Source organism: Sciurus carolinensis, unplaced genomic scaffold (assembly GCF_902686445.1).
Source record: "Sciurus carolinensis unplaced genomic scaffold, mSciCar1.2, whole genome shotgun sequence".
NCBI lineage: Eukaryota > Metazoa > Chordata > Mammalia > Rodentia > Sciuridae > Sciurus > Sciurus carolinensis.
Window position 1 is genome coordinate 1065714 of NW_025920143.1, and position 13596 is coordinate 1079309.

Here is a 13596-nt window from a genome sequence, read left to right on the forward strand (position 1 = left end):
ACAGACCTAATATGGATTAACATATGTGAGGTGGTTAGGATACAGTAGATGTCCTTTGAGTTGGCAATCACTATTATTAGAAAGGACTTGTGTGGAAGATCCATCTGGATGTGGTAAGTGGCGTTCAAGAGTTTCAAGACAGTGTGGATATCTGGGGCTCTGGGTTAATAGTGCAGAGTTGTTCTGTGAGGTTGTGTCAATGTGACAAAAATACATCGCAGCTCACATTGGTACACATCAGACTTTCATATACATAAAAACATAATAATAACTTTTAAATAAAATAACATCCACCACCGACCAACTCTCTGACCATAGGCAAGGCCCATGTCTTGTGCCTCCTTCTGCAACTGTCAATTAGAACTGATGGGAGCACCCACCAGAGAGGGTGGGGGCAGATGAGCTAACTTTGGGGAAACTCTGGGAAGAAGGCTTGGAAGTGCTGGGTGCTCAGTCTTCAAATCTCAGTGGCAAAGTGAGCAGCTTGTAGCTGGAGGCTCAGGTTTGCAGTATGCGTCTTGCTTGTGTCATGGTCATGGCTCAGTCATATGCTCTTTCTCAGCCTCAAACTCTTGTTTCTGACATGAAACAATCAGGCCTAGTTTGCAGGGTTAAGAGACATGTCTGGAGGTTGGCACTGAAGGGCATTCCCTTTGTGGACCTCTATTCCTGAGGTCATCACATGAACCACCACCGACATCCTCATCCACAACCTCAATGTCTTCGTCTCCCCCATCAGAAGGCTTTAGTGCAAGGTCAAGATGAGAAAATGCTTTATGAGGTGCGACCTCGTGCAGGGGCGGGAGTCAGGTGGCACAGAAGGATGCCCTCCTCAGGTGTGTCTCATCCCCCCCACTGCCACTTCTTGTAACCCAGTCAAAAATGACCCCAAGGAAAGCCGAGGGTGGACCTGCCTTCCCAGCTAGGAGGTTCAATATGCCTCCCATGCTGAGATCCAACTCAGCTCTCAGCCACCTCAGTGAAGTTCAAAGAGGTGAGACCTTCAGGTCAGTCACCAAGACCTGAATAAGAATGGACATTAGGAGCCGGGTTGCTGAGGCAGGAGGATGGACCGTTTAAAGTCAGTCTCAGCAAAAGTGAGGCACTAAGGAACTCAGGGAGACCTTATCTCTAAATAAAATACAAAATAGGGTTGAGGATGTGGTCAGTGGTCGAGTGCCCCTGAGTTCAATCCTGGTACCCAATAAAAGGAATTGGCATTAGTGTGTAGTGCTAAAAACAATGCCCATATTCTTCAGGGGCTCCATGAATGTTTGTTGAATGAATAAATGCTTTTGGCTTCCACCTACTGAGTACTTATTATCTGCCAATGGTATGCTAAGCATCTAACCTGATTTCCTGTAAGTGCCACAGGACCAGCCCATGAGTAGCTTTCTCTCACTGTCCTCATTTTATAGACTAGAAAGCTGCAGCTCTAAGAGGTGAACCCACATGTCACATGGCTGGTTGCCCAGCTATTGAGCAGCAGAACCAGTCATATGGACTGTCTACCTATCCCCGGCCCCCCCATACCCAGGACTTAACCAAGTGTCCTGAACCAACCAGACATTCAGGGGACTTTGAATAACTGCCTATTGAATGAATGAATGTCACAGACCATCTGCTGGAGTCTCCCTGGGAAAATACTTCCTTTTCAACTTTCTATGAGTTGAAGTGTTTCTCCTGGCAGTTCCCCTGGGCCCCTTAAAACTTGGGGAGGAGAAGGCACCCTCAAGCTTCAGAGCCAGTAGTCCATGGCAGATTAATGTCCATGTGTTCCCTGCCCAGGATGGCTTCCTCTTCCATGCCGAGTCCTGGAATCCATCACTCTTCCTTGAAGTGACCTGAGGATGGAGTCACCTCCTAGTTCCTGACATAAGTTTTTGCTCCTGGAAATGAGCAGAGGGCCACCTGCAGCCTCTCCTGTTCATGTTTATGAGAGGCAGAGAGGAGCAGCTGATGAGAGAGCAAGCTGCATGTGGGAAGGTCAAGTGCAGATTCCCATTCTGTCCTCCTCTGCCCAGACCCTGAGTCAGAGAAACAGCTAGAGGCTCAGTCTAGGGAGGAAAACAGCCCCGGAAACAGGTGTGAGGTTTGTGACCCTGCTCCATAGCTGCCGGCGGAGCAGACCACGGGTTCAGTGAATGTGAACTCTTGTCACTCTTTCTCTTCTGTCCAAGATGCCATAAATCTAAACACTACTTTATTTTCGTTAAAGAAAATGGGAGATGTGGGTATCTCAACTGAGCAGGACAGAGGTGAAACGGATTGTGGTTTCAGAAACAGAAGAGCTGAAGTGTGGAGTGTCCCAGCATTGAGGGCCGAGGGCACCTGTCATCATGGTGGATGTGAACACCCTGCATTAAGTATTTTAAAAGATGCAATAAACACAAGAGGCCAAAAGAGTAACTAAAATGGGAAGGTGGGCCTTATGGCCCATGTTGACATGAAACTAAGACTCAGAGAAGTCAGGTTCCTATCATAGGTCACACAGTAAGTGACTCTCTGTTCCTTTTTTATTTTATCTTATTTTGTTTTCATTTCAGTTGGGGAAGAGGTCACAGGGAATTGATTCCAGGGATCTTTAACCAAAAAGCCACATTCCCAGCCCTTTGTGTTCTTATTTTGAGACAGGGTCTTGCTAAGTTGCTGAGACTGACCTTGAACATGTGATCTTCCTCCCTCAGCCTCCCCAGATGCTGGGATTACAGACTTGCATCACCAAGTCCAGAAAGGAATGAGCTTTTTAAAGCTATAAATGTGATTCAAAAGGTTTTTGGACACAAAATGGCTCATTAAATAAAAGGACTATTTCAATAATTTCAGCAAAAATTAATAAAAAAAAATACAGTGTGTGCCTGCTACTCCTTAGTCACACCAGGAGATTCTGACAAGAGATGGTAGATGAGCAAGTGATTCAGGTTCTACTGCATCTGGGGTTTGAGTTTCCAAAGCCCAAAAATATGTTTTTTTTTTTTTATTGGAGGCCACAGAATATTTGAGTAGATCAATAGTTGCATATTGAACTAGCTTAAAATAGGATAAAATGTTGCTGTAGATATTTATAATTTTTCTGTCTGGCCAAATTGACATATCATAATGGGCTTTTCTAAAGCAGGTTGCTTGCTCTGGGCAAAGTTAGCATGGGGTCTGGGGAAATCTCTGCCAAGGGACTGTCCCATGTGTGGCAGGATGTCAAGCAGCAGGCCTGACCCATGCCCACTTGGGGCAAATGGCACCCTTCCCCAGCTGTGAGTGCCCAAAAGGCCAGATGTCCTCTGCCTGCCTCCCATTGAGAACCATTGTTCCAGAGTCAGAACTGGTTATGGTTGAGTGTTGGAGAGTCAGTTAGTACAGAGTGATATTTGGAAGGAACAAACATGATTTCCTTCTGGGAAAGAAAACAAAACCTGACTCTGGTAGAAGAATTCACACAGAATTAATCTAGTTGTTTTGTCTCCATGGAAGACCAAAGTAAATGTTTATTTGCAGTATTAAAACCTTCTCATTAGCATCCTGTTAAAGAGCCCCTTGGCCCACCCACACAACTGTCTGAAACACGACTGATCCTGAAGTTGGCTAAACTCCTTTCATGCAGTCCACAGAATGGTCGGGAAGTCATGTGCAGAAAGTCTCCACTCAAGTTTCATTCAGAGCCTAATTGAATTATGCATTTCCCAAACCCAATTAGCTTCATGAGCTGCTCAGATCAAAAGCAACATGTCTGTGTGTGTGTGTGTGTGTGTGTGTGTGTGTGTGTGTGTGTTGAGGTGTGGGAGATAAGGTGCCCACCATCCTGGTCAACCAGAGTCTGCTTTAGCAATACAATCCCTGTACCCTAGGAAACCCTTCAGTCTCCAGCAAACCAGAGCAACTGGTCCCCCAGGGGAGAACATGAGAGCTTCTCATGGAAACCCTTCCTGTAAGGTGACAGTTAATAATGAAAAAAGGACAATGACAGAGAGATCCTAAGTCTACAGGTCCACAAGCAGGCAGGCTTTGTGGCCCTGAGTTTGTGTCAGCACCACACAATAACTGAGGTGGGGAGGGGTCCTTCAGCATAGAATAGCTATTAAGTTGTAGGGAGGAACCTTCCTGAAAAGAATGTGTTCCCAGGACCCATCTCTCCAGGGAAGCATCAACAGATTGAGCAAAATTTGAATCAACTTCTTCAGAACTCTGGAGGACACTCAGAAGTTCAGAGTAACCAAACACTGATTTTTTGGAAGCATCAAAGTGGTCAGAGAGTATGGTGACTTTTCACTTGCCTGCTTCATTAACTTCCTCTGCTTTGTTATGGCCTTGAATAGGTCAGTAGTATTCCAAGGGTGGGACCCTGGCCCTTGGCTCTGGGGCTTGCACAGTAGATTTTCTTCTCAAAGAATTGTGTGTGTGTGTGTGTGTGTGTGTGTGTGTGTGTGTGTGTGTGTGTGTCTGTGCATATGTGTGTGTTCCAACTTGTCTAGGGATACTCCAGCAACATGACCAAGGTGCTTGCCCTCAGGGTGTCTAACAGGAAACTGTCTCAGGACAGAAGATGACACTCAGAAGACATTCTCTTAAATGTCATAAAGCAAATAAGCAACTCACTGCCACCTGGGACTAAAGAAATTAAAGAGGCACTAAATACAATGGAAAGATTTTCTGTGTTTGTAGATTGGAAAACTCAACATGGTTAAGATGAAAATACTACCCAAAGCAACAGAGTTGACACAATCATTAACAAAATTCCAAGTCTTTTTGTAGAAGGTAAAAAGAAATCTTTAAATTCATGAGAAAACCCTTACATAAACCCCTATCTATTTGCCCTAGTCTGGATCAGAAATGTCTCCTGTGTGTTGTAAGCTTAGTCCCAGCTGGTGGCACTACTGGGAGGTGGTGGAACCTTTAAGAGATGGGGCAAAGGGAAAGGAAATTAGGTCACTGGGCATGTGCTCCTGACAGGAACGTTGGGACCATGGCCCTTCCTCTTTATCTTTTCCCCCTGCTTCCTGTCCACTGTGGATGAATTACTTTGCTCTACTGCACTGCTCCCTGCCATGATGGTCCACCTCCTCACAGGTCCAAAAGCAGCTGAGCAAACAGCTACAGACTGAAACCTCCAAAACTTGAGTCAAAATGAACCTTTCCTCCTTGTAAGGTGGTTGCCTTAGATGTTTTCTTACAGCAATGGAATGCTGACTAACAAAGAATTGCCAGAGTCCCATAATTGACCTAACAATGTTTAGAAAGAATAACAATCTTAGAGGACTCATAGTTCTGGATTTCACAACCTACTGCAAAAACCACAGTAATCACATCAGTGTGGTAATGATGTAAGGAAAAATAAAGACTAGAAAATGTAATACAGTTAAAGGTTCAGAAATAAACCTGTACATTTATGGCCAATTCATTTTTAATAGAACACTGAATGGGAAAATAATTGTCTCTTCAACAAAAGATGCTAGAACAACCAGATATTCACATGGAAAAGAATGAAATCATGTTCCAATCTCACACTACTTACAAAAGTTAACTTGAAGTGTGGATATTATGGACCTAAATATAAAAACTACAGTCATAAAAATCTTAGGATAAAATACAGGTATGACATTTGATTTGGCAATAAATTCTTACATATGACATTTAAAACATGAACAATGAGGTTGCATGCTGACAGGCAGCTTGGCCACTGCAGATGCTCCCTCTGCACTCACCAGCCAAGCCTTGGTCTGGCCAGGGCAGCTCTGGAAGGCGGTGACTGGAGAGGGAGCCATGAGGACTGTGCACGCCCAGAGTTTGGAGCCTCCTCCATCAAATGGGCCTGATTTTGGAGCATTAGGTGAAGAAGTTGAATTTGTTGAATTTGAACCTGAAGCTAAACAGGAAATAATGGAAAACAAAGACATGATAGTTCAGCATGTTCACTTCAATGGCCTTGGAAGGACTAGGGATGACGTCATCATGTATGAAATTGGAGATGTTTTTAAGGCTAGAAACCTCATTGAGGTGATGAGGAAGTCTCACGAAGCCAGCGAGAAGTTGCTGCATCTGGGGATCTTTAGACAAGTGGACATTCTGATCCACACATGTCAAGGTGACGACATGCTGCACAATGGGTTAGATGTCACCTTTGAGGTGACAGAGCTAAGGAGACTGATGGGCAGCTACAACACCATGGTGGGGAACAATGAGGGCAGCATGGGACTCAGTCTCAAGCTCCCTAATCTTCTAGGATGTGCAGAAAAAGTGACTTTTGAGTTTTCCTATGGAACCAAAGAAACTTCCTATGGCCTGTCCTTCTTCAAACCCCAGCCTGGAAACTTCAAGAGAAATCTCTCTGTGAACATGTACAAAGTCACTGGGCAGTTCCCTGTGGAGCTCACTTTGGGAGGCAGACAGAGGCGTGTCCACTGAGTACAGCTTTCCCATGTTGAAAAGTAGCCACAACTGTCAAGTTGGAGGGCGGGTGGTGGGAACTTGGCTGCCTCTCCAGGACGGCACCTTTCACAGTGCAGAAAGAAAGTGGGCATTTGCTGACGCCGTCCTTTCACATGCCATGGTCATCAACTCTGGGAAGTCTTCCATCTTACCAACAAGAGGCGCCCTGCTGAAGGTTAACCAGGAACTGGCGGGCTACACTGGCAGGAATATGAGCTTCCTAAAAGAAGACTTCGAGCTTCAGTTGAACAAGCAGCTTGTGTTGGATTCGGTGTTCTCAGCCTCTCTCTGGGGTGGAATGTTCGTGCACAGTGGTGAGAAACCACCGAGTATTGCCGACAGGTTTTACCTCAGAGGACCCACCAGCATCCGTGGACTCAGCATACACAGCATTGGAACCCAGAGCGAAGGGGACTACCTCGGAGGAGAGGGCTACTTGGGCCGGTGGCCTGCACCTGTACACCCCACTGCACTTCCGACCAGGCTAGGCAGCTTTGGAGAGCTCTTCAGAACCCACTTTTTCCTGAACGTGGGGAACCTCTGCAACCTCAACTACTGGGAGGGCCCCAGAGCCCATATTCATAAACTGGCCAAGTGCACCTGCTGGTCCTATGGAGTGGGCATCATCCTCAGGCTAGGCAACATCACTCGCCTGGATCTCAACTACTGTGTCCCCATGGGAGTGCAGCAAGGCGACAGGATATGTGAAGGCATGCAGTTTGGAGCTGGGATATGGTTCCTATAGCTGTTGCTTCCTCCAGAGAAGCTTGGGGACACAGGCAGCAGGAGTCACCATGCCACATGCCTTCCGGGGGAGGCTATTGAGCAGTCCTGGGCCGCAACTCCACTGGGAAATCAACCAATAAATTTTAAAGACGAACAAAAAAATGAAAAACAAAATAAAATATAGATAAATGGAATCCATCAAAATTAAAACTTCTGTGCATCAAATATCATTATCAAGAAAAAAAGGCAAATAAAATGGGAGAAAATCTTTGAAATTAAAATATTTAATATGATAAGAATCTGGTATCAAAAAACATATAAAGAACTTTTAACAGTAACAGAAAGACAAATTTACAAAATTTACAAAACCAATTTACAAAATTTGAGTGAACATTTCTCCAAAGACACAAATGGCTGCATTATCATTCATTAAAGAAATACAAGTCACAATTACAAGGATATATCAGGATATCTAGAATAAAAAGAAGAGAATAACAAATATTGGTGATACATGGAGAAACTGGAACCCTCATACATTGCTGATGGGCATCTAACATGGTACCATCATTATGGAATGTGGTTTCATCGTTCTGCATAAAACATTAAACATATAATTAACATTTGACCGATCAATTTCACTTATGGATACATATCCAAAAACTTTGAAAGGAGTTACAGAAAACAAATGTTTTATATACAAACGTTCACGGCAGCACTATTCACAGTAGCTAAGAGATGGAAACAACCAAAGGTCTATCAACAGATGAATAAAAAAATAAAATGTGAGATATACTTACAGCAAGTGCTCAGCTGTGAAAGAACTCTCATGCCTGCTGCAACCTGGAAGAACCCAAGAACACTCTGCTAAACAAGAGAACCCAGGCACAAAAGTTCACATAGTGCGTGATTTCAGTGAGGAACCAGGAGGAAACTGGGACAACTCATTAGCAAAGGATTTCTGCTTCTCAGTAGCTACTAGGTTTTTAATCACAATATCAATAACATCAGCCACAGAAACCTTTTATGGAGTGTTGTCAGACACTGAACTAGACACATGGCATGTGCTACATTACTGAGCCCTCTCAATATAGGAGGCCCATTTGACTGATGGGGAAACTGCTGTCTGAGAGGTAATTTCAAAACAAGATTCAATCTCTGCATTTTATGGAAAAAATCAAATGTACTTCTAAGAATTACAGATATGTGTAATGGGTTGCTGCCAAGAACTCTGCAAAATTCCAAGCAATTGTATTGCAATCTGATATTAAACCCATCCCTGCTTGTCTAATGATATCATTGAAGGTAAAAGCATCCTAGAGATTCACCATCCAGTGCAGTAGCTCCTAGCTACCTGTGACTCCAAACCTTTAAAACTGAAATGAAATAATAGGAAACTAGTTCCCAATTGCATTAGCCACATTGCAAATGCTCAGCAACCATATATGGCTGATGTCTACCATATTGGATAATCAGCTGTGGAACATCTCCATCGCTACAGAAAGCTTTAGTGGATGGAATCACTCAAAAACACTATGCTTTCAAATTGCTGAGGTTGGTCTGACAATCTTGTGACCCTTCTCTTCTCATGACCTTCCCATGTTTTGTAAACAGGGTGTGTGTGTTTGTGTACATCTTCTCCTCAAAAGAGTTGGGCTAACAAACTGAGCCTGTCCGTAATACTTTTGAACAGTCATGCCACAAATACTCCAGGACCCTGAATTGATGTATCTTTATGTTTGGGTGAATTCTTCACATTTTGGGTCTCTTTGGTAACCTTTTCACCCCATTCTTTTTTAATTGCCTTGGCTGGCTGTTATAATTCATCATGAATACATCTTGGCCCAGGCCTGACTCTCCTGACAGAAGGAACAGCCAGTCTTCGAGAGGTCTAAGGCATTTTTCTCCCTTCATCTTTCTCAGTTTCCAGCATATATTTGTCACTCTAAGAAAGCATGAACTCTGGATTTGATGTACTTTAATTGATTTCACCCTCGACAAGTCAGACTGCCCATCAGCTCTTTTATTGGGCTTCCCTGAACTTTCCTTAAAGCTAGGGTTTTCATCTGGGCCTGAAACCAAGCTGTCATCAAGCAATTTCCTCCCCTCACCAGCTCTCAGGACTCATCTTATTTCCATTCCCACAAATCTTTTGAGAAAGAAAAGAAAGAAAGAGATTTGCAATGGTACAAGGGAAAGATAGTAGATGAAAGAAAAATAAACAGGAAAAAGGAAAAGAGAATGGATAGGAAGTCCTCACTCTTAACTTTTTGGTGATTTTTTTCTGAATATTTTATCCAGATTGTTAACAGGATAAAATTAGAGAGAAGAATGTATGGATGAAGGGTAGATGGATAGAAGAATGGATGGGAGGATGGAAGGATGAATGGATGGGAGGATGGATGAATGGATAGATGGGAGGATGGATGGATGAATGGGAGGATGTATGGATGGATAAATGGATGGATGGATGGATGGATGGATGGATGGATGGGAGGATGAATGCTTTGATGGGCAGGCATAAAACAGACACATATATGAATGTGTGAGTAAGTTAAAGAATTTCAGCTAAAATCATTAATCATTTAATTCATCCATAGAACATCAAAATAATTTACATTATTGCATATGCCAGAATCTCTTATAGGTGCTTAAAGGGTGAGAAAACATACAAAGTACTTGAACTCACACTCAAAACTAAAGAAAGCACATAGAAATATGAAATTACAGGTTAAAGTATATTAATGACATTCAAAAATGAAAGAATAAGGAGGGAATGGTGAGTTTCAGAGAAGTCCAATAATTAAGGGAATGAATTAATACATATCAGTTTTCTCAGACAAGAAACTCAAATTGTCTAGTTATGGCTATTCCTAGGTTTAATTATAAGTCTCAGTATTTGGGTGCTCCTGAATTCCCTGTTTTTCCCTCACCCATGTGAAGAGTATGGATCCTTTTCCACTTATATCTCCATTCACAAAGGAATATTAAAGTTTAAGTTAGTGATTAAATATATCACTTTTCATAATTGTATAATTTTGAAATTTTTTCCTCAGATTCCTCATACTAGTGGGTTTAAGGTTCCATGAAACACCTGAGACCTGAGTCATGGACTTCACTGATGCTTCAGTTTGATTCCAAGGAAACTGAAGTATCCAGTTATCAGAAAACAACTGATGATTGGTTAGATGTGTCTGTCAGGTGACATGGACAAGGAACCTAAACATCAAGGACCCCACTAGTTAGTGATGTCAAGTGGTTACTTCAGCATTAATCTGCAGGTGAGTCAACTTCATTTCTCACCAACAAGGATTGTTGGTTGATTTCCCGCCAGAAGCAATGTCTACAGCCACCTCTCTCCTGCATCTGGAGAAGACATCAGGAAACCTGGTTGTTGTCATGGTTCCAGGTGGACTCTGTGCCCTGTGGATTCTTGCATGAAGAACGCAAAGGGGCCCTGGAGGACAATAATCTCTTATAAAATGTTCTTGTAAATGGATGACTTTAAATTGGCTGCCAAGTATTCCATAAAGGATTACAGCTTTGGATGTGAAGATAAACCTACTGAGGGGAGTCATAAGACTTGACTTATTCCTGAGTTCCTATGATTTCTTTATTGCCTCGCTAAGTCTTGGTTTTCTCTTCAGTCAAGTCCTACTTCCTATATTTATTGCAAGAATTAATCTGAAGTCATGAGAGAAAGCACAATAAGTTCATGAATAAGACCAAGGACTGTAGCAATGGTCCACATGATCTTGAATTCTGATTGATTTCCTAAGACTGGCAGCCTTAGGAAACTTCTTGCATCCTCCTCTGTGTCCATTTCCTCAATAATAAATGCAGATGTGATAATATAAGTACATCCTTCGTAGAGTTCTTAGATGAGGACCAAACAAGTTAGCTTATACAAAGCAACTTTAACAATGTTTCACACATAATAAGAACTCATTAAATATTTGTTGCTCTTTGATATTACTATGCTACTTCTGTGTGATGTGTGGTCTTTGCTAGGCACTTTGTTAAGGAAATTGGGATCTATCAATAGTGTGTATTCCTCCTGTTACTTCTTCATCCAAGTACTTACTTTGGAAAATACAAAGATCTACTCCCTATTGTAATCTTCCCAAACATCAATTACACAGAATTAAACATTTATATGGTGGGCGGTGCTCCTTGACAAAAACTTGCTACATTAAAAACTGACTCTTTGGCCGCCACCGCCACTTCCCGGGCTGCGGCAGCCTCTGAGAGCCTGGAAAAGGAAAAGCAAGAGCGAGCGGATGACTCAGTCCCCGGGTGGTGGTGGCGGCTGCGGCAGTGGCAGTGGTGGTGGCGGCATGCACTAGCCATGCAGAATAAAACCAAGAAGGAGAAAGAACCACCCAAACCAGGGAAAAGTGGAAAAAGTTCAAAAGAAGGACAAGACACAGAATCAGAGATTTCCAGCAGAAAGAACAGCCTTGTTGCTGTCCAGTCTTCAACATCTTCTAAAATAAAGGTACCAGTCCCTCAGCCCATTGTGAAAAAAGACAAGCGGCAGAATTCTTCTCGGTTTGGTGCCAGCAATAACAGAGAACTGCAAACACCACCATCATTCAATGATGTTCCTCCTGAGGATCAAGAGAAGCTTTTTACCCAGAATTTACGTCAGTGTTGTGTCCTCTTTGACTTTGTTTCCCACCCACTGAGTGACCTCAAGTGGAAGGAAGTAAATCGAGCTGCTCTAAGTGAAATGGTAGAATACATCACCCATAATCGGAATGTGATCACAGAGCTCATTTACCCAGAAGTAGTCCATATGTTTTCAGTTAACATGGTTTGAACCTTGCCACCTTCCTCCAATCCTACGGGAGCCAAATTTGACCCAGAGGAAGACAAACCAACGTTAGAAGCAGCCCTGTCACATCTGCAGCTTTTAGAGCTCTTTGACAGCGAGGATCCTCGGGAGAGACATTTCCTGAAAACCACCCTTCACAGAATTTATGGAAAGTTCTTAGCCTGAGAGTGTACATCAGGAAACAGATAAATAATATATTTTATAGATTTATTTATGAAACAGAGCATCAAAATGGCATAGCAGAATTACTGGAAATTTCGGGAAGTATAATTAATGGATTTGCCTTTCCACTAAAAGAAGAGCGCAAGATTCTCCTATTGAAGGTGTTGCTACCTTTGCACAAAGTGTCTACCATCCACAGCTGGCCTACTGTGTTCTACAGTTTCTAGAGAAGGACAGCACCCTCACTGAACCAGTGGTAATGGCACTTCTCAAATACTTGCCAAAGACTCACAGTCCAAAAGAAGTAGTGTTCTTGAACTAATTAGAAGAAATCTTAGATGTCATTGAACTCTCAGAATTTGTGAAGATCATGGAGCCTCTCTTCTGGCAGTTAGCCAAGTACGTTTCCAGTCCCACACTTCAGGTGGCGGAGCAAGCACTGTATTACTGGAATAATGAGTACATTATGAGTTTAATTACTGACGATGCAGCAAAGATTCTGCCTATCATGTTTCCATCTTTGTACAACAGTCCTCTTGTGTGCCGCAAGTCCGAGCTCCCTCAGTACTCTCACACCAAGAAAGGCTTGGACGCCCACTGCAGAGTTGGTCTCCCAGGATGGGCATTAACCAGGCTTGTGACCACCATGCCAGTGCACTTCTGGGTTCTGTAGAAAATACACTGTCTGTTCAATACCTGTCAGTTACTACAGGCAATGCTTCCTTGGCCCGATCCATAGGCAATAATATTTGCCCGCCTCAGCTCAAGATTAGGAGTTCAAACAATGGTGGTTTCTCACCCTGACAGCCAGCCAGGCCATGATGGTTTCCTCAGTGTCTGCATACCCCCGCACAGCCTGAGTCCAGCTGACAGAATCAGAGACCTTGGAAAGCACCCTGTCACATCCTCATGTCCTGCCTGCATGGGACGGGGAGCCTTTAAACAAGGCCATTCTGTGGTGATGTTTTCAAATCAAAGGAACACTTTAAGAAGCATTACCTGTTTTTTAAGACTTTAACCTCTGAAATTGTTTGATGTGATTGTTAGGCCAGCAGTTTGTGTTGTGTTGTCACAGAATTGGCTCTTTGCTTTCACGTTCTCACAGCCTACTGGGAGAGTGACAGGACAGTCCTCAGGCACAGGCACCTGCTAGGCGTGTCTTTTCTTTGGTTAATGGCTTCTACACCATGTCCTCCTCTTATGTCTACTGAAAGCCATATTTCCGAGTCTGTGGAATAGCTCCAGGATTCCAGGGGTAAGCTCAAAGGAGAAATTTGTTTCAAACGAGCTTTCTTGTGTCTACCTTGACTGGAATTGAATTTTTAAAATTATGTGTTAATATTTTTATTTGCAGAATCAATTTTTCATCTATTTACACATTGTTGCCCTTCAACAAGGCTCTTGAATTAATAAAATTTTGTTGTCTAGGAGGTCCACATTTTGTAGAGTTAGGA

General features: G+C 43.0%; 2 pseudogenes; both read left to right on the forward strand.

Annotated features, from left to right (window-relative positions):
- Positions 1-5754: 5754 nt before the first annotated feature.
- LOC124974330 (sorting and assembly machinery component 50 homolog) lies at positions 5755-7165 on the forward strand (annotated as a pseudogene).
- Positions 7166-11491: 4326 nt separating this feature from the next.
- LOC124974325 (serine/threonine-protein phosphatase 2A 56 kDa regulatory subunit gamma isoform-like) lies at positions 11492-12815 on the forward strand (annotated as a pseudogene).
- Positions 12816-13596: the final 781 nt, after the last annotated feature.